This window comes from Thamnophis elegans, chromosome 1 (genome assembly GCF_009769535.1).
Source record: "Thamnophis elegans isolate rThaEle1 chromosome 1, rThaEle1.pri, whole genome shotgun sequence".
In the NCBI taxonomy this organism is placed as follows: domain Eukaryota; kingdom Metazoa; phylum Chordata; class Lepidosauria; order Squamata; family Colubridae; genus Thamnophis; species Thamnophis elegans.
The window spans coordinates 57,747,264-57,775,113 of NC_045541.1; positions in this window are offsets into that span (position 1 = coordinate 57,747,264).

Consider the following 27,850-nt stretch of genomic DNA (forward strand, 5'->3'; position numbering starts at 1 on the left):
TTTGCCCCACACCTTGGGTCCATTGAGGGCGAACTGCAGGGTCCTCTATTCCAAGGCCAGCCATCCTTCCAGGTAAAGATGGGTCTGCAGTTTCCCTTTCAGTCTCCTCTTCATCGCTCGCTCGCAATGACATTTTTCTCGTTCCTTCTTGTAAGTACACCCCCCACGGTAGGTTGAAACCTCCTGGTGGGGTGTGAGTGAATCTTCGCTTACTGTCAGCACCTCTTCATTGGGTAATTAGGAAAGAAGACCACGAGACTCCATGAGTAGAAATCAAGTGTACTTTTACTAATTATAAATGATTAAAGGCATAGCGAAGCGAAGACTGATTATTTAGGCGCGAAAGCGATTGATATATAGAATGACCCATTCTCCACCCCTTGGCATCACAGTTACAGTCCAATCATAATTCTCCCAAGTGTCAGGTGTGAGATAACTTCAAAAGGCATCACTAAGATGGAAAGTCGGTGCCGTTAGTCTTGGCAGGAACCTCCTCCGCATGTGTAGTCCGACAGGCAGCTGAGCTCCAGAATCTTCCTCCAGCACAAATAGTAACCCCTCCCAAATACCATGCCCTCCCTCCCCGTTTCATGGCAGCCGAAGCAGCAGCAAAGCAGAGGCTGACAACCTCACTGTTGAGGTCCAGCCCTGATTAGAATGAATGTATGAGGTGTTGCTGTTTTTAAACTGTTTCTTTCGTTATGTGTTTCGTTATATGTTTTTTCTCTTTATTTTTGTAAGCCGCCCGGAGTCCTTCAGGATTGGGCAGCATATAAATGTGTCTAATAAATAAATAAATAAATAAATAAATAAATAATAATACATGACCCCAGGACACTGGAACCATCATAAATACGAATCTGTTGCCAAACATCAAAATTTTGATTACGTGACCATGAGGATGCTGCAACGATTGCTAAGTGTGAAAAATGGTTGCAACGGTTGCTAAGTGTGAAAAATGGTCATCAGTCACTTTTTTCAATGCCATTGTAACTTTGGTCACTAAACGTTTCCCCCCTCCTCGAGACACCTCACTCGAAAGAATGAGGCGACCGGACTGAACCTTCTGGACAGCAAGAAAGAACTTTTTGGCTTACCTGCAGCGATGCGATGCAGGTAGGTAGAGGAAGCGCGCCGCGTCCCGGGAGGGCAATAGTTATTCTGGGGTCTGGGATGAGGGGGACGTCGTTCAGCGCCAATCCACTCTTCGTCGCCAGCAGAGGTGCTGCAGGAGAGTTACCAGCTGTGCTGACATGTGCGTTACAAGGGAAATGAATATAACAAAAAGGTCAAGGAGTTTGCTTGCATTGGCAGCAAAAGTGAAAGTTGTTTGTAGTGGGAGGAGTCGCAGCTCTGGGGCTGCTGATATCTTGCGCAGAAGGGGTGGAGGAGACGGGGGAACCTGATCTAGGAATAAGCTGTCAGCCTGACAAAGTGCAACCCCTTCTTTTTCCTTCCTCTTTCCATCCTTCCTTCTTCCTTCCTTCATTTCTCTTGATTATCTACTTTCACCTTATCCGTCTTCTGCTCTTTCCCTCTCTTCCTTCCTTTCTCCTTCCATCCTCTCTTCTTTCCTCACTCACTCCCTTCCTCCTTTTCTCTTCCTTCCTCCTTCCATTCTTTCAGCTTCTTTTCTTTTGCCTATCTACCTTCTCTGTCTTTCTGCCCTTTCCATCTCTCTCTTCCCCTTCGCTTCTGTTCCTTCCTCCTTCCATCCTTTCACCTTCCCTCCTTCCTATTTCTTCCTTCTGCCTATCTACCTTCACCTTCTCTGTCTTTCTGCTCGTTCCCTGTCTTCCCCTTTCCTCCCTCCCTCCTTTCCTTTCTAGTTCCATCTTTTCTTCTTTCCTCTCTCCCTCCCTTTTTCATTCTTCCTTCCTTCCTCCTTCCTCTTGCCTATCAACTTCATCCTCTTTGTCTTTCTGCTCTTTCCCTCTCTTCCCCTTTTCTTCCTACCTCCTTCTCTCTTTTCTCCCTCCCTTCTTCTTTTTCTTCCTTTCTTCTTCCATCTTCCTCCTTCTCCTTCCTCCTTCTTCCTTCTATTCTTTCTCCTTCTTTCCATCTTTTCTCCTTCCATCTTCTACCCCCTCCCTTCTTCTTTGGCCTTCCAGCTCCAACGGTCCTTGGAGGAAGCAAACTATCTCGACCCCTTCCAGTCAGGCTTCAGACCCGGTTACAGCACTGAAACCGCTTTGGTCGCATTGACCGATGATCTCTGGAGGGCCAGAGATGGAGGACATTCCTCCATCCTGGTCCTCCTTGACCTCTCAGCGGCTTTCGATACCATCGACCATGGTATCCTTCTGCGACGACTGCGGGAGGTGGGAGTGGGAGGCACCGTGTTGCGGTGGTTCTCCTCCTACCTCTCGGACAGGTCGCAGTCGGTGTTAGTGGGGGGGCAGAGATCGTCCCCTAGGCCCCTAACTTATGGGGTGCCTCAGGGCTCGGTTTTATCCCCCCTACTATTCAACATCTACATGAAACCGCTGGGAGAGATCATCCGCAGGCACGGGATCAGATACCATCAATATGCGGACGATACCCAATTGTATCTGTCCGCCCCGTGCCAACTCAATGAAGCGGCAGACGTGATGAACCGAGGCCTTGAAGCCGTTATGGACTGGATGAGGGTTAACAAGCTTGTGCTCAACCCAGAAAAGACCGAGTGGCTGTTGTGTTTCCCTCCCAAAGATTCCACCAATATTCCATCTCTCAGGCTGGGGGGTCAAATTCTATACCCCTCAGAGAGGGTTCGCAACTTGGGAGTCCTCCTGGACCCACAGCTATCGTTTGACCACCACTTGACGGCTGTGACCAGGGGGGCATTCGCCCAGGTTCGCCTGGTGCGCCAGTTGCGGCCCTACCTGAATCGGGAGGCTCTCACAACAGTCACCCGGGCCCTTGTGACCTCTAGGCTGGAATACTGCAATGTGCTCTACATGGGGCTGCCCTTGAAGAGCATCCGGCGACTTCAGCTAGTACAGAACGCGGCCGCGCGAGTGATTGTGGGTGCACCTCGGTTCACCCACATAACACCTATCCTCCGCGAGCTGCGCTGGCTGCCTGTCGGTCTCCGGATGCGCTTCAAGGTGTTATTAGTCACCCATAAAGCCCTACATGGTAGTGTATCCGGATACTTGAGAGACCGCCTCCTGCCAATTACCTCCCTGCGACCAATAAGATCACATAGATTAGGCCTCCTCCGTATTCCATCGGCCAGCCAGTGCCGGCTGGCAACTACAAGGAGGAGGGCCTTCTCAGTAGTAGCCCCGACCCTTTGGAACGAGCTCCCCGTGGAGATTCGTACCCTCTCCACCGTCCAGGCCTTCCGCACAGCCCTTAAGAACTGGCTAGCCCGTCAGGCCTGGGGATAAGGATAGCCGCCCCTCCCGAATGATGAGTGTATGTTGCTTACTATTTTATTATATGTCACTATGTCAATGTCTGTATTCCCCCTCCCTGATTTTATGTGAGCCGCCCTGAGTCCCCTCAGGGAAAAGGGCGGCCTACAAATATTAATAAAATCAAATCAAAAATCAAAATCAAATTTTCCTTCCCCCCTCCCTCCTTCCTTCCTCTCCTTCCCACTCTCTCCTTGGGAGGGGACAAAACCCAAGGGCTAACGGGGGTGGGGGGGCAGCAGAGACCAAATAAAGTCAGAAGATCTTATTAAAACTTTCCTATTTGTTGGATCGCATTGCTGCGAACTTATAACCCAAATCAGGGGAACATTTTGCAACCAAGGGTGCTGCAAGGAAAGGGGGGAGGGAGGCCTGCCATTTCCCCAGTTTTGCAAGGAATGAGAAACGGTGCTTTAATCCTAAGCAAAGGATGACTGCAATAGGAACCGCAGACAGGGAAAGAAAGAAAGAAAGATCCTTATAGCACAAAACCCACCATTGCATGGTTGTGAGAACATAGGTAAAACAAAACAAAAAAGCACAGCGTCCCTCCGCCCTCTGAATGGGACTCAGCGTGACTCCGATTTGAATACAAGGACACAGAGCTGGGTGGGGAGATAAGCACCTTCATTTGCATTCTCTGTGACCATGATGCTTTGCGAGGAACAATCCCCGGGGCTCCATGATGTTTTGCAGATTTTTCCTTTCGTGCTTAAAAAAAAGCCGGGACTTTTTAAAAACGCCACAGAATAAGCTGTCAGCTGACAAAATGCAACCCCTTCCTTTGTCCTCCTCCTCCTCTGTCACTAACAGCTGTGAGCTCAGAAATCAGAGCAAAAAGCCAGTCCTCCATCTCTTTCCTCTTCCTGGATTCACTCTGAAGGTTTTTAACCCCCCCTCTCTCTCTGTATCCGTTTGTCTCTCACTCTCTGTGTGGCTCTTTCCCTCTATCTCCCTCCCTCCCTCCCTCTGTCTCTCTGTCATTCTCTCTGTCTCTCTCTCTCTCTCTGTCTCTCCACCCTCCCTGTGTGTGTGTGTGTGTGTTTCTCACTCTGTATGTGTGTGTCTCTCTGTCTCTGTCTGTAAGCCGCTGTCGCACCTGTCGTCCTGGATCAGGCTGAGCTGCCTGTCCTTCTTCAACACCTCCCGGGGGTGCACATCCATCGTAAAATCCATCAGGTCATCCAAAGTAGCGGGGCTCAGCAGGACCTTGGCTGAATGCGTGCAAACGCTCAAGTCCGCTGCTCGCCGCTCCTCAACTAGTTGCAAAGTTTTCTCCAAAGATTCTGGCAGGCGGAGGCAGTGCTTGCCTCTCGAGCTTCCCCACTGAAGTAGAATGCAAGGCTTTCAAACTAGTCTGATCCTGCTTGAAAAGGTTGCTGTGGCAGAGCAAAGGGTGCCCTGACTGAGGATTCCCTCCTTCAGTCGGTCTCTAGAATTTTCCCCCCTTTTTTTTCTACAGAAGGAAAAGGTTTTTTGACTGGGCAGCTCGACATGATTATTATTAAAAAAAAATTAATTTTAATTTGAAACAAATACAACATCTTTCTTTACATGCTATAAAAAGTGTATCAGTCGGTCACAAATAAACTTTGGTACATCTCCTTCACAGTCAACAAACATAACTCAAGCATTTTAACTCAGATATTCATACATATCACCATCGTCATATATCCATTTTCATTTGACTGTAATTATTATTTAAAGATATTGATAATAATAATATTCTTAAACAATACATACCCACACCAGTGGGAAAAGAAAAAAAAAAAAAAAAGAAAGCACAGACACAAAAAAGAACAAAAGACAAGGCAGGGAAGAAAAAACAAAAAACAAAAAAAAGAGGAAAAAAAACCGAACACAGGTATATATTATCAAAAAAAAAGTATATCAGCTGGTTACAACATGTTTTGGTGCATCTCTTCCATTATTTCATATTAATTCAAATATCTTAACTCAAATGTTTACCATATTAACATCATTATACCTCCACTTTTAGTTGACTATAGTTGTTTAAACATCCTTCATCCTTAACTATGCCAAAGAATTAATCCATAGCCACATGCTGACATTTCATTTACTTGTTTGTAAAATCCTCTATTAACATCAAATCCTCATATCCTATTTTAGCTGAACATCCATAATATTTAATACCAGAAATTCCATCTTCCATGCAGTATAATTTATTATCATTCTCCCTTCTTTATGTAGTTATATCATATATCATAACATTTTCCCCATATTAGTTAACATTTAACTGTATATATTTTATTTTATAATAGTGATAATTATTGTGATTAATACCCTTTGTATATAATCCAAAAATATTTCCAACCTTCCTTTCTCATATCCAATTATTATTTGTCATATCAACTCCACATTATATACATTACTATCAATATCAAATTATTATTCAGCTATATCTATTACAAATAAGAGTAATTAGATTTAGCTAATTTTCAAATGTATTCTTCAATCTATCAGCCTATGTCTCTCCAATAGCAAAGTCCTCTTACCATTCTTAAAACAAGTTCCCCAAACGTTTTTATAGGCAAGTCCAAACAGAAATATCTTCGCACCTTTTTGCTTAGGATGCCTCTGAAGTAATAATGTTGTCCTTGGTTTGTTCCACTCAATTTGTCCTGAATTTTCAAGGGTGGTGTCGAGAATTCTGCAGATAATGTTTCATAAAGCATAGATTCTTTCATGTTTCTCATTCCTTCTACGCTCTGTCTTTTGAAATAAATTTTCTGTATGGCTCCCCCTCTTGCATCTCTTTCTCTTTCTGCCTCCGAAGTGAACCAGATGCCCGACTTGTCAGCAAGTTGAAAGACTTCCTTTCTGACATTCTTCATTTAAATTTCAGGAGCACTCAAACATTCAACGTTCTGACTCTTTCCTTCATATTTCAATGTTAAAAACAACAAATAGTCCAGTTTTTTTTCAGAATCTTTTTCAGATTTTTCATACGTATCAAACAACCTTTGAAAAGTGGAAAAAATCTTTTGAAATGAATCACTTGAAGCAAGTATAGACGCCATGATGTGACGCAGATGAAATTTGCAAGTAAGGACACGCTGGGAGCTATGCAGTCTTATCTGATCTTAGACCAACACAGCCAAGCAATAAAAGTGTCAAGTTATAGGAAGCCAAATTATAGTAAATTGGTTTACAGCCCACTTAAGGGAAGCCCGAGGGGGTGTTGAAATAAAGTAAACTTTTCTTTATCCACGTAAACAGCATTCAAAACATTTAAGAAATAGGGTAACCACCAGCCATAAATCCATTAAAAAAATTCGCCGCTAGATTCTTCTGTTCTTTGGTTTCAATTAGCTTAGATTTTAGTGCGGACCGTCTCTCTTTGAGTAATAAAATCAGCTTACCAGTTGAATCCACTCAGACCATTCTTAGGGGCAGCCTGCAGTTTCGGTTAGCATACAGCTAATCCAGAAAGGAATTGGCAGGAGGGGTTAATTCCACGCCCCCCAGAGACTTTGCAATCGTCTCTGAGGTCACTGGATCTCCCCTCACCTTTCACTGTCTTCTACGGGACAGCTAGGGTCCAACGACCCGTCCAAAAATCCTTCGGAATAGAGGAATTTCAGGAATAGCCTGAAACTCCATCTTCTCACTGCTAAGCCCCACCTTCTTCCTTCGGCAGCTCGACATGATTAAGGCCGTTCTGCTCCTCCTTTGCACTTCTTGCCCATGTGCACACACTGCCCTCCTCTCTCTGATAGCCCGCCTGGTTAAAAAGGAGGAGGAGCCCATCCAGGAAGACGAGGAACGCGAGGGGGATCCCTGCCCCAGTGGATGGGCTCCAGACTAGCGGAGCCTCCTCTTCCTCCTTTTTAACCAGGCGATCTTTTTAACCAGGCAATCTTTGGCTGCTGCACAATCCCAAGGGCACGTGCTGCCCAGTTTGCTGAATCTGGCATGGCTTCAGAGAAAGAAGGCATGCGAGAAAGCCCCCTGCCATCCCCGCTGCCTGAACGTTTGAATGAAGGAGGCTGCAGGCTCCTTTGTCCTCGGCTATGCGATTTTCTTTCATTCTCTGCTGCCCGAACGAGTGAATGAGGCAGAGGGAGAATGAAAAGAGATTGTGTCCCTTCTGTCTCCCCGTTGCTCAGAAAAGCAACTCCGGGAAGGTCCTTTGGTGGCGGCAGGCATCCTAGAACCTGCCTGCTAGCAAAGGACCTTCCCGAAGTTGCTTTTCTGAGCAACGGGGAGACAGAAGGGACAAGATACCACTGGCCAGGATGGGTATACAGGGGCCGGGGCAGGCTTACTTCCGGGTCCGGTCACAAAAATTGGGACTTTTTAATAATGCCCCGGGACATGGGACAAATTGTGCGAAATTGTGACTGTCCCGCCAAAATTGGGATATCTGATCACCTTATGTATGAATAGAATAGAATAGAATAGAATAGAATAGAATAGAATAGAATAGAATAGAATAGAATAGAATTCTTTATTGGCCAAGTGTGATTGGACACACAAGGAATTTGTCTTTGGTACATATGCTCTAAGTGTACATAAAGAAAAAATGAAATATATCTGTCAAGAATCATAAGATACAACATTTAGTCATAGTCATAGGATACTAGTAAGCAATCAAATCATACTAGGAAACAATAAAAACAATATAAATTGTAATGATAGAATGGAATGGAATGGATTAGAGTAGAATAGAATAGAATAGAATAATAACTTTATCATCACTTTGAATGTACATTAATCTGCATACATTAAAATGAAATTTCATTGCATACAGCTCTCAAAAGATCAGCACCTGCAATATACATTACATAAACATGACTAAATAAATAAATACAAAATTATGCATATATACCCACATATAATATATGACACAGAGAAACAACACAGTTTGAATGTATACATGCACATGGCAAGAAAAAGAAATTTTGCAAGTTTACCAGATTGATGGAATAGGGAACAAATTATAAGTGTTTACTTTTAGCATGAATGAAGACAATTATAAGTGTCCCAGGATAATGTTGCAGAATCCAATCGGGTTGGTAACTTTGACCAGATGTTTAGTCTTCTGAGCTTTTGGACTAGTGCTGGAGCCCATCCTCAAAGGAACTTCTCTCTATCAGAATGTGTTGTAAAATTACTTTTATCATGCATTCTGGGAGTCACACTAAAGACACAATTGCCTAAGCCTAAAAAACCAAGACCTTGACAGGGTTTTAGAAGAGTTAAATGTAAGGTGGAATGATGTAGACATTTCATGTCCTTGAACTGCTGGCCTTCATGAGTCTGTATGGCAAAATACAGTACTTTCAATTTAAGTTGCTTGTATTAACATTGCTTATATCTTAATGGTGTCCCCCCTTCTTTATGCTGACCTTTTTGACCTTTTCCAGAAATTTAATGGAAAAATACATTTGTTTATTGAACCATAAATAAATGGGAAGAAACTGATTATCTGAATGTACTTTCAGACTTCATTGTACAGCTGTTTCTTCAGTGGGTCTGTAATCTTTATAAGTGCCTGGGCATTTTCAGAACTGTAGCAAAAGAGGAATGAACTAAGATTGCTGGAAAGAAGCCTAGGCAAAGCATTGGGAAGATTGTTGATGGGGGAGCTTTAAATATCCCATGAAAATGTGACTTTCACAGGTAGGCTGTGGATTCTTGCTATAATTATGATTTTACAAGCTTCTGTGAAATTGTGCTGTCAGTGTCACAGTGGATGTTATGGGCCTAAGAAGGCATATTTAAGTGTTTTAAATGATTTTGATCAACAGTATTTTGATTTACAGTAACATAGTTCAGCTACAAGCATTTATATTATGGCAATGGGTAGACCTTTAGGATCAACCTGAGTTCATAGTGAATGGAATTTTCAAGTTACTTTAAAAAGATAAAAAGAAAAGGACCACACAATGCTGGTAAAAGAAGATTGTTAAAATATATTATTTTTCCTCTTATCCATCCTCTTATCTCAATTGGATAAAAAATAAATATCTATGCAGACCATGCTTACTGTTTTCTAGTGTATAACCTCCCTACAATTATTTTCATATTTTTTTTTTTTAAGTTTAATATGATTCTGGTTTTTATAAGAGGAAAATAAGTCACAACTAGATGTCTCTATGCAAAGTGGGTTGTTTGTTCTGGTTCAAGTTATGTCAAAGAATCTTAAGTTCTAATTTTCTGGGCTGCTATTTATTCTTCTTATGGAATGTTATATTATTGTTCCATAATTTCAAATGCTAACTGTGTGGATATGTGTGAAAATTCTAATAATGGCTCCCAAATAGATTTTTTTTTATTAGGTTTGTATGCCACCCTATTCCCGAGAGACTCAGGGCAGATCTTATTTCTGCTATATTTTTGTGTGCTTGTTGAGGTCTAACCATGTACACATAGATTAAACATATAATCTGCACAGATCTCTGAATGTTTTGTACGAAACAAAGAACTGATCCAGAAGACAGCTTATAAGTAAGGTGACCAGATTTTCAGATTGGTAAAGAGGGACACCTTGGCCCGGGGGAGGGGGGCGCTTGATTAAAAATTTTATACGGAGCAACAAAAATTTTCATACAACACAAAAATGGTATTGTAATATTTTTTTTATTTCAACATAACTACAATTTACAAATATAAATTGTAACTGTTGCCAAACATCAAAATTTTAATCACGTGACCATGAGGATGCTGCAACGGTGGCTAAGTGTGAAAATGGTTGCTAAGTGTGAAAAATGGTCATCAGTCACTTTTTTTAATGCCATTGTAACTTTGGTCACTATACCACCTTTCTTGCCACAGTTCTGAAGTGAATAACTGCAGCTGATAAGTTAGTAACATAAATGAATCTGGTTTCCCCATTTGACTTTGTCAAAAGGTCACAAAAGGCAATTAAAATGACCCCAGGACACTGAAACCATCATAAATACGAATCTGTTGCCAAACATCAAAATTTTGATCGCATGACCATGAGGATGCTGCAATGGTCGCTAAGTGTGAAAAATGGTCATCAGTCACTTTTTTCAATGCCATTGTAACTTTGGTCACTAAGCCCATTATACCACCTTTCTTGCTACAGTTCTTAAGTGAATAACTGTAGCTGGTATTTTGTATTTTGGATAGAATCTTTTTTTAAATAGCCTAAGACAATTTAAAAAAAGAATCCACACAGAATAAATTAAAGTAAAACATTTCAAACTATTCTTTCTATGCACAATATATTTCAAAATATTGTGCATAGAATTTTTAAAAATGGTTTCACTTCAATTTATTTTGGATAGAATCTTTTTTTAAATAATCTAAGACAATTTAAAAAAAGAATCCACACAGAATAAATTAAAGTAAAACATTTCAAACTATTCTTTCTATGCACAATATATTTCAAAGTATTGTGCATAGAATTTTTAAAAATGGTTTCACTTCAATTTATTTTGGATAGAATCTTTTTTTAAATAGTCTAAGACAATTTAAAAAAAGAATCCACACAGAATAAATTTAAAAAAATCCTATGCACAATAAATAAAATATTATTTTAAAATACATTTAAAAAATAAAAGAAAAAAACCCAGCTCACTTACCAGCAGGCACAAGTGAGCACTCCAAGTCAATCCAGAATGATGTAGATGTTAATACAAAGAACTGAGCAAATTAAAATGGTGAAATTAGTCAGGGAAATATTTTTCAAAGAAACGTTGCCACCATTTTTTCCACACGAGCCGACCTCCAACCTCCGTGCCCCTCTCCTCCGGAAAATCAAGGAAGGAACACTCGCAACTTCTCTAGCCAAGTATTTCCTGCAGCTCTATGGTAGTGGGTCATCTTTTCTTATAAAATGAGGTAAAAGGGGCGCGGGGGGGGTCCGTTTTCTTGCTTTAATGTTTTAATATCTTCAATGAAAGTACTGAGGCAGAGAGAGGGTTTAGACAGAGTGTCTTTTGTCTTGCCCCGGTTAGGATGTCTTAAGCAAATCCACTGGGCTTTCAACATGAAGCCAGAAAATCGGAACTTTTTTAAAATGCCCCAGGACACGGGACAAATTGTTATAAATCGTGACTGTCCCGCTGAAATTGGGACGTCTGGTCACCTTACTTAATAGCCCAACTCTATCAATGAGGAAAGAAAAACATTTTTATAAAGTGTAAGAAAACTTTCTGTGAGGTACAAATGTAATATCTGTGCTCTTCCAATATTCATGGTCCAGAAGCATGAAACCCTTCCAGCTAGCTGGCATCAAGTTTATTATTAAACCTCTTTTCCATTTTTATGTAAGTGCTGGTTGGTGTCACATGCTGTTTGCTGGAGAACATTATGCACACTAACAGTGCAAAAAGTTGTTCATCCTTAAAATAATTCTTGGGAATTCAAATGTCTCTGAGCTTCACAGACTTAAAATGGCTGGCCATTTATTATTTAAACAAAATCTTTGCTTTCCTTCAGATTAACTTCTTTCTCTCACACATGTTTTCTTAGAAAGCTTACTACTATAAGATGCTGGTAATGTATACTCATTGGAATTTGATATCCTGCCAAGTTGTCGCTTAAAAGGCTTCCAGTTCACTTAGTAAGAAGTCTGAAATAATGTTTCTAACCACAACAGACAAAATGGCTCCCCAGCAAGTAATAATAATGAGTAATAATAAAAGAGAATGCCAATTGGAATCTTGAAGCACCTTCACTCTCAGTAATAAACAAAACTGAGAAGAGATCAGCAAGTACTCTATTCGGAAGGCTGATATTTCGTTAACTCAAAGTGTGTTTAAAAATTAATCAATCTCACTACAAGCATTCTTGTAGGGTGACTAAGGGATGAAAAGCAGGAGACCATTACTAAGAACTTGACAAAATGAAACTCTAGGGTTTTTCTAAGTGATCAGAACATCAACTGTTATCCCCCACATCACCGCTCTAGTATTTAGATGCATGAGCACATAATCCAATTTATTGAGGAAGCTATCCTAAGAATTCTTACCCAGTAGAACATTCTTCACAGTAAATAGGTCTAGGGCTGCATTGTTGGATGCAACTTATCTTTTCCAGTCCTATCTCCTGCTTTCTAACTGCTGAATGACCCCCAAGGAAGCCCTTCTCAGCAGGCCCATTTAGGAGAAGAAACTTTATGTCCAATTTATTTAGCACTTTAATGGGTAATATAAGCAGTCAGACAGGGACTCTTTTCAAGGGTAACCTCTTTGCAGGAAAATAAATGAGAGGGCTGGTCTTAGTGTTGGGTGCAATAAGAAGCCCAATCCTGGAGGATTAGGAACATTCTCAATATTATGCATCATGCACAAATTTGCTTCCCCAAAAAGCTGGCTGTCTTGTAAACCAATCCAGCTGGCTTCTGTACTTTGAAGTTACATTGGGCAGCAAAACATTTTGACCTGGGCTGACAATTGAGGCCATCATAAATGCAATAATTTATCATTCATCAGCCCAAAAAAATCCTTTAAAAACATTATCATTAGTAGTTTTTACATAATAAAGTTTAAGATTTCAGAATCTTAATTGGATGATTGTATCAAGAAAACCATGCAGATTAAGTACCAAGGGAACCACCAATGCATTCAACAAGTTTTAAGAAAATAAAGACTTTTTGAAGTGATTTCAAAAGATGAATGACCAGTCACACCTTCTCAGAAAAAGCCTGCTTTGTATCATAAATTAAGAAAGTTAATGGATGTGTTTGAGGACAAGTGGTACTGCAGCCAGATTTTCTATGCTTAAGGGAGTTGGCAGCCTAAAAAGCAACATTTGTTGTATGTGTATATACCACAGGAATGTCATCATAGCATGGATACACTTAAATTGTACAAAACACCTACTTGCCTATAGATTTTTCGGGGGAAGAAATCAGGAGCAATTAGACAAAATTAAGTGAAGGTAGAGGTGCAGAATGGTGCATTATGTTCTTCCATCTGAAGACAAAGCTATCAAAGCAGAGACTCTATGTCTTTCAGACATGTGAATTGAAGATTTTTTTTTAAAAAAGGAAAGGCTTCCATCACCCAAGTCTTTTCAGTATATTCTTTCATGGATTTCAGTCTGAAAAATAACTCAGGTAACAAGGTATGCTTTTAAACTGCCATATTGAATGGAGTTTTTTTCTTCTACGAATTTTTGCATCTGGGCGTAAAGCTAATAGGGTGGGGGTGAGGAGTTCTATTGATCATGGTTTCTATGAAGCATGAAATGCAGTGCAAGCCAAAAGCATTGAGACTATTTAAAAGGGAGAAAGAGAGGCAAGTGGAATTGAAGAAGGGCAAGAGGGAGATAGCAAATGGAAAATTCTACCTCAACAAATTAACAGGTGTGTGAATTATACTTTGCAGAATGGAACTGACTATTATGCTTAAAATGACTCACTACATTTTTAATTCTCCCATTTCTTCCTTCCCCATTCTAACTCCCACATAGAACATTAAAAAAGATAATGATGATGACTTTAGTTATAAGAAAAATGTGTCTCAGGAGAGAAAAAATTGTGACACTAGTATTATATTCCTACACATCTGAAAAATATTCCCACAAAATGTCCCATGCAGAGTTGTTAAATCCCACACTTTTAACTAGTTAGCCTTTTTGAACTTGGGAGGTTGAAACTCACAGAAAGCATTGATATATTTTGGACTCATCCATCAGAGTCATCCAATAGCAGGGGACTGTGGCATATTTAAATTATTTTAATGACATAAGGCTTGAGCATTACCTGGACTTTAGTCAAACTCTAAAGCACTACCCAAGAATGACAGAGACCATAAAAGTCATTTACTGTCAGTGAAATTTGTTCTCCAAATATATCAAAGGAACACATAAAGCTTTCCACCTAAAGCATGTACAGGAAACCAAAAAGCTTTTTCCATCTCAAAACTTCACACTTTGCTGAAATTTTGTTGGTTGTGTTGTGGTTTGCTGGTGGCCTGCAGAGTTGGCAGCAGGGTTGGACAGTGAGGAGGCTGGGGAGGAACATGGGCCAGTCCTGGAGTCTGGGGAAGGCTCTGCATTGGAGGCAGAGAGGTGGCCATCTTGGAGTTATGTGCTGCCTCTGGAGCCTCCAGAATCAGACATCAGTGAGACAGAGGAACAGGCTTCCCCTGTGCCCAGTGCTCACATGTGCAGAGCTGCCAGAAGGCAAGAACAGTTAAGACAGAAGGGACGACTCAGGAGTAAGGCTTGAAGGTCATTGGCCCCTCCCATAGAACATAAAGAAAGAGCAAAGGCATGTGAGCAGGAAGCAACTTGGTTTATGCTGATCAGTTTACCTTCTGAAGCTCTGTTTTGAGTCTTTTCTCCATGTGGCCTTGCCAAGCTAATTGCCAATTAAGTCTTGGGCAGTGTTTCAAGGAAGATAAAGGTGCGTGCTCATCAGCCTTATCCTGAAAGGCTTTGGCATCCTACTGTAGGACTCTTTACAAGTATTTGGGACTCATTACAATAAAAAATAAATAAAATAAAAAGAGGGTTTTTGTGACTAAGTGTATGCTTTTTACTGTATCAGGAAGCCTAGGTCAGAACGGGGTGGATCTTATTGTTCTATTTCATATGGCTATGGTTAGCAAAATCATACTGTGATGAGTTAAAGGTTATTTTTGTGAAGTCATTCTAAAGATATGTGTCCTAATGTGTCTAAGGCCTTAAAAGACTATAATTTCAAATCTCTTTTCAATTTTAGATCCTCTTAGGGGTTTTTTTTTTTTTTTTTTTTTGCAAAAGAGTCACTCAAGGATGCATTTTAATTACAAATTTATAGCTTAAACTATAAATTGATGGTTTATCAACAAATGCAAAGAGAAATCATTAAGAGATTGTATGAACCATTCAGAAGTTGTACTAAAGAGGAAGTGTTACAATATTATTTCAGAATATATGTTTTGCATACTGAAATCCTGAAATTTCCAGAGTTAGAAAATACCTAGAACTCTGAAGACCAGTCACCTATCAGTTAGTTTAGTGAAGATAATTCTGGATTTGGCATTCTGCTGTCTGAATTGGTATAAAAACAGCCTCCGTTAAATAAAAAAGATTCTTATGATGATATTGGTATTGACATAAAATATTCTACTGAATTCAGAGTAAAGAAAATTGGTTTTTTAAAATAAGCCTTTTAAAAAAAAACAAATGAACTTTGTATCAATGAATAAATAATCCACACTGCTAATAAAGTCATAAGTACACTTTGCTAGAGCTGACATAGATTAGCCTGTACATCTTAAGAGCTAGACATATGTGTGTGTGTGTGTGTGTGTGTGTAGATGTGGATGTGGATGTGGATGTGGATGTGGATGTGGATGTGGATGTAGATGTAGATGTAGATGTGTTCTGTCCCCCCTTCCTCGCTCGTGAATAGATGACAGGCAGACAAACGTAAAAGGAACTCACTTTATCAGTTCTCGGCTCAGACTGGCTGCGAGCCCAAAAAGAAACATTAATAAAGTCTCTAACGAGATAACAGAATACCAAACAAAAACTCTTACAAAGCAATGCACTTCTCCAAGTGTCTCCTTGAATCAGGGTTACAGAAAGCAAATCACTTCTCCAAGTGTATCTCAAATAAACCACGACCGATGATCAATGAATGCATGAATGAACATTGACTCCTGCAACCAGGGCGTGGCACCATCCATCCTTTTATCCCCAAAAAATGCCCCTAACGAGCCCCAGCTGCATAGTTAATCTTGCATCCCGAAAAGACTCACAGAAGACTGCTGCTGAGTCACAACACTATCCCCCACTGCAGGGCCCTTTCCCCGGGTTCCGATGGTCTGGATGCGGTCGGAATGACTTGTCCACAAGATGGCCCAAACCCATTTCCTGTGGTGCCTTTTTCATGAGTCCCAAACTTCTGCAGGAATAGCCCCCTTGAATCGGAACTCCTTAGGTATCCTATGGCCACCATGTTTCCTGCCGCCATTCACGGTGCCGACAGCTCGTCCAGGGTCCTTCACCCTCTGCAAGTTTGACCCACCAGCCCTTCTACCATCGGAGGTTGACGGCAGCTCTACCAGCTTCGGCTGAGCCTTAACACCCTGTCCAGGGTCCTCCACCCTCTGCAAGGCTGACCTACCAGCCCCCGTACTGTCGGACGTTGACGGCAGCTCTACCAGCTTCGGCCGAGCCTTAACACCCTGTCCAGGGTCCTCCACCCTCTCCATGGCCGACCCACCAGCCCCCGTACTGGCGGCGACTGGCGGCAGCTCTACTAGCTTCGGCCGAGCCTTAATGCCCTGTCCAGGGTCCTCCACCTCCTCCAAGGCCAATCCACATGACCCCTCGCCGTTGGAGTCCGACTCCTGCTGAGCCACCACGCAATCCCCTCCCGCAGAGCCCTTCCCCCGGTTTCGACGATCGGGGTGCGGCCCAGAAGGGTTGGTGACGGCCTCCACGGAACGCGGTCCAAGACACTGGTACCCTGCCAGGACCCTAGAAACAAAGTCCAGTGCTACGGGGACTGGAGTCGACAAAGACTGGAATCTTGGCAGAGTTCTCTTTGCAGACCTGGTCCATTGGCACTGGGCACATGACTCCACGCACCTCCGCACATCATTTTTCAGATGGGGCCACCAAAATTGACAGGAGGCCAGGTGCAATGTCCGAAAAAACTCCCAATGTCTTGATGCAGACGCACAATGAACCTGTAAGAGCATCTGTCGACGGAAGTGCCCTGCGGGAACATAGAGTCGGCCCCGACACTTCAAACAATCCCCTTCCACAGTCCATGGAGATGCTGGCCCCACTTCCGCCTTTCGTCGCTCTACCCAGTCGTCACCCCACTGTGCATCCCGCATCAGAGACTGCTTGCTCACGGGATGAAAAACAGCAGCGCAGGATGCAATGGGTAGAACAGTCCGAGGTGGAAGTGAGTTCGCAGGGTCAGAGTTCTCTACTTTACTCGGCAGGGCATCCGCCCTGGGACTCCACCCCCCCTGAACGCACACTACTTTGTGCGAATGGGGTGTCACGGCCGCAGAAATGTGCTGGTTGTCCAACATAATAGTGCATTGCTGAGGGACGGCTGCAGTCCGCGCAACCCTTCTGTTCTTCTTGGGGCAACTCCCAGTCAGGTCTCCAAGATCCCCACAGTAGAAGCACAATCCCTCAGCACATCGTCTGTCCATCTCTGTCCGTGTCACTCGAGGTCTGACAGCACCCAACTCCATGGGCTCCTCCCAGTCCACTGCAGTCCCTTGCTGAACCGGCATGCTGGTGGTCTCCTTCGCCTCTGCAGCCAGGCATCTATCCGGAGGCACAGGTGGACCAACGCATCGAACGTCGGTGGCCTGTCCACCCTCGCCAGTTCATCCTGCAAGACCTCAGACAATCCATCCTGGAACGTGTCCATTAGAGCTGGTTCATTCCACGTGGAATCCTGGCTACGCAGCCTGAATTCCATCACATAGTCCTGCAATGAACCACTCCCCTGCTGCAGTGACTTCAGACTTCTAGCTGATGTTTCCCCCTTGATAAGATCTTCAAACATTCATTTGACAAAAGCCCTGGAAGTCGTCCAACAAAGGGCTATGCTGAATTAACAAGGGGGTAGCCCAACGGGCAGCTGTGCCTGAGAGCAAACTGATAATGAATCCCACCTTCGTCCGGGCAGTGGGAAAGTCCTCCGCTCTCAAACTCAGAAACAGCTGGCATTGTCCCAAAAACACGGTAAACATGGCCAAACTCCCATCATATTTATCTGGCATGGCTACTGGGCACTTCCTCCTTGGCTGGGGGGGGGGGTTGCAGCTCTCTGCAACTGCATAATTTGGTCTGACAACGTTGTGATTTGTTGTGCCATTTGCCTATTTTCAGCCATTAATTGTTCCATAATTAATGAAATGGAGGCTTGTCAGGCAGGAGTCAAACTGTTCTGTCCCCCCTTCCTCGCTCGTGAACAGACGACAGGCAGACAAACGTAAAAGGAGCTCACTTTATCCGTTCTCGGCTCAGACTGGCTGCGAGCCCCAAAATAAACATAAATAAAGTCTCTAACGAGATAACAGAATACCAAACAAAAACTCTTACAAAGCAATGCACTTCTCCAAGTGTCTCCTTGAATCAGGGTTACAGAAAGCAAATCACTTCTCCAAGTGTATCTCAATTAAACAACGACCGATGATCAATGAATGCATGAATGAACGTTGACTCCTGCAACCAGGGCATGGCACCATCCGTCCTTTTATCCCAAAAAGATGCCCCTAACAAGCCCCAGCTGCATAGTTAATCTTGCATCCCGAAAAGACTCACAGAAGACTGCTGCTGAGTCAACACATATGTATGTATGTATGTATGTATGTGTGTGTATGTGTGTGTGTGTGTATGTATGTATGTATGTATGTATGTATGTATGTATGTATGTATGTATTTAGAGTCACAACCCCTGGTATGCCCAAATATGGGAGGAAGTTTACTGCTTCCATTCTCTGTCTATCGGCTCGTCACAAGAGACCATCCAGACAGAAACCTGAAATATATATACACATACACACATGCATCTACTTTACTGCATGAAAACTATAGATGCAAAAAACAACAGGATTTTTTTTTCTTTGAAAAGTTTTGGCAAAAAATACGCATGAAGAATTCAAGAGAAAGTGCATGTTGAATATCTTCCATTCTGTTTTTATTTTCAGCTTTGCTGAATATCCCCATCTTTATTCAGTGAAGATGTTTCCAAAGCATGCGCTCATTTACTTTGTCATGAAAAAACAACAACATGAGTCTGTTGAAATGAAAATAACAGCAACCACTGCAGAAAATAAAGCTGTTAAGAACATATCTAGGTTGTTGTTAGCAAATGCTTCTCAAATTCTCTTCAAAACATCAGCTTCTCACCATATATCATAAATAAAATAAGTACTCAAACAGCGGGAAAATAAGGTTTTGATGCTGCAGCCTGGAGAGGCTCATAGTAAAATGATTGCTCAGTGATAGTCATTGCATCCATTCAGCTGTGACAGTTGGAATGAAAGTGCCAAGGAGGGCTGTTCGGTGCTTTCAATTTGCTTCTCGATTGATTAATTCTAGACTCAGAGCCTGTGGAGGCATAAATGTAGCAACAGTTGGCAATGATTTAAAGCAACTGCATCTTTTCCTGGAGTATATAGCAGCCAGAAGGTAGTCATGTGATCCCAAGGAAAGATGAAGCTGCTTTAAAGTGGTATATAATACAAAAGATGCTAGCTTTGTAACCTTGAGTATACCCTGAATTGTTGCATGGACTTGTGACAGTCACAACAAGCTGTGGCTTTTAGTCTAGGTCATCCACAATTCTTGAACACTTTTGTTTCCCAAGCAAGATTTTATTTCTTCCTTTCAAAACATCTGCTTTAATAGGTGTCTATGTCAATAAATAGAAAAGAACTTTATTGTGGTCATTAACCAGCACAAGGGAAGTAGTACTCAAATATACAATATATTGAAAACTAAATTATATACAGTATACAGATAATTAGGAAAAGTACCCAGGTTCATTTATTTGAATTTTCATCCCATTTAATGGGATGCACTTGGTTGCACTTGGTTAGGAAGTATCTGATATTTGGAAATCTGACAATTTCCATATTTTATTGTACAATAAATGAGCAATATTGTGCTTCCTTTATTTTCACAAGCCCCTCCCCCAATATGTTTATATATTTACCGAATTAAAGGTAGGGGGCACAAGTTGGAATCTAGGTATAAAAAAAATAAAGATTAGCATCCATCTAATCAAACAATCAAGCTTTTTACAAGCTCAAAATTTATACAAAAGGTTTCTGAACATTCATGAATCCTAGAATCACAGAGTTCTGAAAGGATTCAAGGTAAGCAGAAAACCAGCTGGATAACTTTGGACCAATCACACAGACACACTCTCTCAGTCCAATATACATCACAGGCTTGTTGTGGGGAAAATAGGAGGAGGAAAAGTGTGTTGGATATGTTTGCTGCTTTGAGTTATTTGTAAAAATAATAAAGGAGGGAAATAAATAAATAAATAAATAAATAAACAAATAAATAAATAAATAAATAAATAAATAAACAAACAAATAAATAAATAAATAAATGGATGTTAGTTGCAAAGTCGTGTCTGACCCATTGCAACCCCAATTTCAATCTCTTTGTCAAATTTGTCACCTTTTGTTTTAGTGGCCATTTAGAGTCAATAAATTTGATAAATAAATGATGTACCTGATCACTTTTTGCCTTGGAAATGGCTGTGAGGATTGGGATGTGAAGAACAAGGGAAGACTGAATGTCAGAGAAGATTTATTTCCCACTGTCAGCACCTCTCCATTTAATAATTAGGAAAGAAAGACCATGAGACTCCATACGTGGAAAATCAAATGTACTTTTACTAATTAAAAATGGTTAAAGAGCGGTTGCATAGCTAAGTCTGATTAATTAGGCGCAAAAGCAGTTGATATATAGAATAGCCCATTCCACACCCCCTGGCATCATAGGCCTAGTCCAATCATAAGTCCTTCAAGTGTCAGGTGTGAGATAACTTCAAAAGGCATCACGAAGATGGAATGTCGGTGCCGTTAGCCCAGGCGGGAACCACCCACGCATGCGTAGTCTGACCATCCAGAGAACTCCAGAACATTCCTCCAGCACATCGAGTAACCCCACCCAAATACCATGCCCTCCCTCCCCGTTTCATGGCAGCTGAAGCAACAGCAAAGCAGAAGCTGACACCCACTAGCTGTACCCGGCCATGCGTTGCTCTGGCTCAGTCTGTTTAAATGGAAAAGAAAGGAAAGAGAAAGCGCAAGTTTCTAATATGGTTTAGGTTTAGGTTTATTTGATTTATATGCCGCCCTTCTCCCAAGGACTCAGGGCAGCATACAACATTAAAAGAAACATATAATACAAAAGTTAAGAAGAAATTAAACAGGATATCCCAAACCCAATGAAAATTGACAATAACACATTTTTTTAAAAGAATTAAAATTAAAATTAACAGTAATCAATAATTTGTTCAATTTCACAGTGCTTGTGGGTATACAATATTTTTGTTGTTCCATTGTCTGTGCAGATATAGAGATTGTCTGGTTTGCCAACTCTAGAACACACAACATATAATTGTCCATGTGAGAAACAATTTTCAATTGCTGGAAAGACGTTGGACTGGGCACATTTACCAACAGCATGTGAAGAAAGAAACATTCCCAGGGTGGTTCCCTCTGGGCAGGGTCATGCCGTTGCCAGCAGCAGCAAGGTTCATGAGGGTCTTGCCCACCTGGCGGCCCTGCCACTCTCTGCACCGGCCACAGCTCCCCCAGCAGAGGCGGCCCCCGCATGGAAGTGAGCCACAGTGGTCCATGCAAGAACTGCCATGGAGGATGCTCCCAAAGGCCCCGGCCTGGCACCCTCCAAGCTCCCTGTGACAGGCAGCCTCCGGAACTGGATAGGGCCCCTCTGGACATGGGCAGGGGGTACCCCAGTGTAGGATGGAGGCTGGGGTGTCCCCCATGGATGTAGTGGGGCAGCAGGTGGGCGCTGATGTTGGTCAGGCCTCGGGCCTGCTGGGCCGGGCAAGACTGGTTGGGGTAGATGGCGCCATGGCTGTTGGCCTCATGGAAGTTGTTGAGCGTCTCCTCGGAGGAGCTGTGCTCGGGGTCCCCCAAGTCAGTGGCCCGGGAGAGCAAGACGTCCAGGATCTCTGAGGAGAAGTCCTCAGTGTGCAGCTCATCCAGGTCATCGTAGCTCTCCGTGTCTTTGGCGATGCTGTTGTTGGAGCTGAGGCTGGCCAAGATCTGTGCCAGGGTCACGCTGGTGATCTGGAAGCTGCTCTTCTTCTTCAACTGGGTGCAGGACCCCCGATGCCTCCTCCTCCCTGCAAGAGCAGCATCAGGCTCTGCGGCAGAGGCACACCAGAAGGGCAGGAGGAGACTGAGATGGAAGCAGTGGCGGAGGCCGGGGAGGCAGCGTTGGCTGGGCCAGCAGGCTGGGTGGGAAGTCCTCCAAGCTGTTGTTGCTGCTGCTGCTGCCAGTCCACTGAGGGAGCATTGTGGGCTGCGCCATCTCTCCTGCGTCTCTGCTGAGTCAGGCTGCTACTGCTACAGCTGCTGCATTGGGGCCGGCAGGAGGAAGGCCCGCCACTGCCACCGATGACGACGATGCTCCCTCAGGTGCTGGCCTGGCCGGGCTGATGAGGAGAGGAGGTGGTGGAGGCCGCCACCCCCGACCTGGCTTCCCTCAGTGGCGGCGGCAAGAGGAGGTAGCCGGTATCCCCTGAGGAGCAGGAGGGGGAGTAGCAGGAAGGGACCACCCCTGGCAATGCTGACGTGAGGCAGCCCCCGCCAGTCGTGGCCCGATCCAGAGACACCACCACCACTGCAGCCACCACCTCATGGGGCACCCAGTAGCCACCCCAGTCCCACTGCATCTCAGGCTGACACCGCCACCACCGCCCCGTTGGAGCCGCCTTGACGACACCATAGCTGGCTCGCTGTGAGAGGGGTGGAGAGCGCACGCAGCTGGCCGGGCTGAGGAGACACTCCGCCTCTACCTCCTCTGGAGCTCCACTGGGGTGGGGGGAGGCCAGCTTAAGGACGGGGGAGGCGGCTGAGGGATGGCGCAGGCACCACCCCACCACAGACAGCAAAGGCCCAGCAGGAGGGGAGGGGAAAAAGGGGAGGAGGAGGTCTTCGGCTCCCTTCTATCAAGGGCTTCGGCTCCCCTTGGCAGAAATGGCCAAAGCTCGTCGGAGGAGGGGTGGAAAGGGGAAAAGGTGTGGCCGCAGCCCAGCCACACATATAAAGGGACTGTTGGGATGAAGCTGGAGAGAGGCTGAAATGTTCCAAATATACTATACTCATGAAATGAACGCTATGGTAAAGGACACAGCTCAATTCCAACGCAATGGACCATGAAATAATTAAATCAAAATGAAAATAAATCAAAATCTATGAAAATTCAATATAACAATGCAATTGGAAATATTGAAATGGAATCGTGAAATATTTAGTACAGCGTGTGTTGCTTTTACATCCAACAGATGGCACTGGTTTTCAAAAAAGCATGTTTTGTTTTCAAAAAAGCATGTTTTCACCTGTCATAGATGTAACATCTATATAATATAGGTATATAAAAACACGTGCATATTCGAATGTAATGTTGAGTCAAAATTTCAAAGCAATCAGTGAAGAACTTTCAGAGATTTAAGATTTTGAACAAGCGAACATTTACATTTTTATTTATATAGATAACATTCAACCTACTTCTTTTTGATGTAACTGACTCTAGTGTCAAATTGTCCTTAGAACTGGGATTTTTCTAACATTTAATTTTCCTTCATGTAACCCATGATCATGACCATATGCCCTTGATGCCCTTCATCAAGGCAACCCTCTCTTGGATATGGAAAAATATCTCATACATCTCCTCTCCCCCAATTAAATATATCAATGTATCTTTGTTTCTCATCTCTAGACCCATTGTGCCTGAAACTTCCTCAAAATGTGGTGTCCCGAAGTGAACACAATCTGTAGGTAGGAGCCAAAAGTATATCCTGACTCACTGATGAATAAAAATTTCTGTTACCAACATGAATTTTCCTTCCAAGAGTGTTTTTAGGATATGGTCAAAAACCCATCTTAATCCATCCTAAATGAAGTTGGAAGAAGGAGAAGATTCTTGTAGCAAAGTGTTTAAAAGCTGCGTAGCTTCTGCAAGGTCTGTTGCCTTGCAGGCTGCCTCTAGGAGCTTTAAGCCAAGGTGGCACTTTGCTTTAAAAAAATCACCAGAATCAGAATCAGACCTGTCAGTCTTTATTATGAAGGTTGAAACATCCAAATGACTATAAGTGCTAAACAGGTAAAAGGGGAGAAAGAAAAAAAAACTCAGCTTTCCAGATGTTTGTTCTTTCTTTGCATACTAGTGAATTTGCTGTACCAATTGTGAGCATATGCTTCATCATAACCCTTCAGTAAGAGTGAATTATTTGCTTTCCATCCTCTTTCAATTAAAACCCCGCTGAAAGCCTTCAAATTGTGGCAATTCCAAATCTTTAGTCACACAATATGCAGTAATTCCTTTTACTCTGTGTGCTTTTCTCCTCAGCAGGCATAAACGACAGCAAGAATGATGTCTCAAGGAAGCTAATGTAATGCACACCTAGCCGTATAAGAAATTAAAGGATTAGGCTGCAAACTAGGTGCTATAAATCTCTATGCGCTCCTCCATATATATGTGTGTGTGTGTGTCACAACCCCTGGTAAGCCCCAATTATGGGAGGAAGCTAACTGCTTCCAACAGCTTCAGCTTCAGCTGATAAGGAGGAGACCTGTGGCTCGATGGCTAAGACATTTACCTAAGATGCAATACAGCACAGGTTCGAATCCCAGTAAGGGTATGGCTAGCTGATGAGAGCTAAATAGCTTGAAATAGATCTATACTAGTCTCCCTTTATTTATTTATCAGCACAAATAAAAACACACACACACACACACACACACACACACACACACACACACACACACACACACATATATATATATATATATATATATATATATATATATATATATATATATATATATTTAATTAAAATTTAATCCCCTACCAGCAGTTATAAGGGACAAACAGCCAAGATCCCACACTACTCCTGGAAACACCAAACCTGAAGTAGTCAGCAGCAGCCTGAAGATGACGAATGTGACTTCGTCGAAACGTCGCCAAGACATCTCCAATTCTACGCGGGAGAAAACCCGAACAACTAGAGACCTACATACTAACACCCGCGAAAACCTCAGAAAACATATATATATATATATATATATATATATATATATATATATATATATATATATATATATATATATATATATATATATATATATATATATATATGATTTTTACAACCCCTGGTAAGCCCCAATTATGGGAGGAAGCTAACTGCTTCCATCATCTGTCAATCGGCTCGTCACAAGAGTCCATCACGACAGAAACCCAATATTTTTACTGTTGCCTTTGTTATATTTGTGTTTTTTTTATATTTGTGCTGATAAATAAATAAAGGGAGACTAGTATAGATCTATTTCAAGCTATTTAGCTCTCATCAGCTAGCCATACCCTTTATTTATTTATCAGCACAAATAAAACACACACACACACACACACACACACACACACACACACACACACACACACACACACACACACATATATATATATATATATATATATATATATATATATATATATATATATGAATTTTTGCTCTCATTTGATAATGGGCAAGACTGTGCTCTTCTTTGGGGGCAAAGCTTGAACACAGAGAAGTTTGTGAAAGAATTTTTATTTAGTTGAAACATCTTGCTGTTTCAAAATATCTGCACAGGTCTGGTGATATGTCTCTTTACTCTAAATGGGGCTGTTGTAGTGTAGTCAAAGGGGAGGAAATTAATCCCCCCCCCCAATTTTATACCTTCTTTGCCAAAATGGTTAAGAGATTCACTGCAGTTTTTAAGTTAGTAACATGGTTGTTAGATAAATCTGGCTTTCCCATTGACTTCGCTTGTCAGAAAGTCACAAAAAGTGATCACATGACCCAAGGACAATACAACAGTCATAAATACATGCCAGTTATCAAGCATATAAATTTTTGGTCATGTAACCATGGGGATGTTGCAATAGTCATACGTGTTAAAAATAGTAATATCAGTTTGTTAAAATATCAGTGACTAGGAGAGACATAGGAACAAGGTCAGCCAATGAATATGCATAGCAACTAAGTCAGCGAATGGGAGCTTAAACAGAGTCTGTGCAAAGAGTTTGTCTGCTAAAATGAAGCTAACTGTTTGTGTTTGCCGGTAACTCTCCTGCTTTGTGTTTACTTGGAAGACCCACCTGTTGGTATTGCACATTTATTCATCTATTCTTATGTATATAAAGAAATTAATGAATCCTGCTGCATCAGTTATCTGTGAGTGCTTCTGGATTTGAATTTATGCAACAAACTCTGACACACTTAGACTTATATACCACTTTACAGTGCTTTTAAAGCCATCTCTACACGGTTTACAGAGTCAGCCTACTGCCCCCAACAATATGGATCCACATTTTACCAACCTCAGAGGGATGGAAGGCTGAGTCAACCCAGAGCCTGGTAAGATTAGAATGGCCAAATTGCAGGCAGATGGCAGTCAGCAGAACTAGCCTGCAGTTCTGAAAAATGTCGAGAAGTCATTTTCTTCAGTGCCACTGTAACTTTGAATGATCACTAAACAAATGGTTGCATGTCAAGGGCTACCTGTAATGCCTTGGAAGAGATGAGTGGGAGATGTTAGGAGAAAAAAAAAGAGTCTGGGATTCAATAATCAATAAGTCTTTCTGTAAATAAGAACAACCCTTGAGAAACAGAAAAGTTTCTGTCAGTTTAGACAGATGGAAAGATCTCCAGGATAAGGCCTCTGCAGGCAGTAGATAAAGTAGGGTAGAGTAAAATTGTGAGCCCAAAGAGATATTTTAGATTTCAATGGAACGAGTCTATGCAAGTGTTTGCTATAATCAAAAGATGAAAAAGTCCAACAGCAGGACTAATACAATGGAATACAATGGAATTTATCTTTCTGCTACATAGATCCAGGTTCCCAGAATCTCCAAGCAAAAAAAAAAAAATACTGATTGCTTTCTTTCAGACTAGAAACATAAAACCCATAGCCTGCAAGATTCCTTCATCCTTGCCTTTAACAGTGGTTGGTTTAATTAAAATGTATATCCTGTATGGGGAAATACAATCCCCTGTCAAAAATTTTCCTTGATGAAGCACAAATGAGCTCTTGAGTCCTCATCTTCATTTTCTCTGCCAGGCTCATGATTTGCCCGCTTCCTATAAACTTCTCATCACCATAAATTTATTTTCAGTTATTCTAGTAAACATATCACTGCCATCTTACTGGGGCAAAAATCATTCCCATGGGGGATGGGAAACATTTTCACAATTCTTTAACTCTTGCAAATTACTATCATTCTGGGAATCAAAGAGTTGGATCAATGTTCTCTTGTCTCTGTCTCTCTTTCTCTTTTAATTCTTATCATTCCATATTCCTAATGAGAATGCTGGAATGGCCCAAATAACAAGCTCTGTTCTTCCACCTGGAAGTAGAAAATCCTACTGGAATCAAGAGTATGAGGTGCAACTGTTTTCTGAGATTCCAGAAGGAGGGACCAAGAGAAAGTCAAAAGCTTTAGGAAACAAAATGAAAGTCAACAATCTCCCTGTCTTATGCAAGTAGCCAGCCCATTCTCACTACAGGCTTGGAATAGTTCCTAGATCGCAGTGCAGTGAAAGGGGTGTATGCAATTTTAGGCTGAGCCAATTAGCACATATTTCTTTGGAGAAATAAGGAGTGGTTGGATGACTGAGAAGGAGGAGGAGAAGGATCTGACTGCATTGCAGTTACAGTTTCTTGACATTCACTTGATGAGGGACTATAGTAAAGAAAAAGACATGATTGGGAAGGAAAATTCAT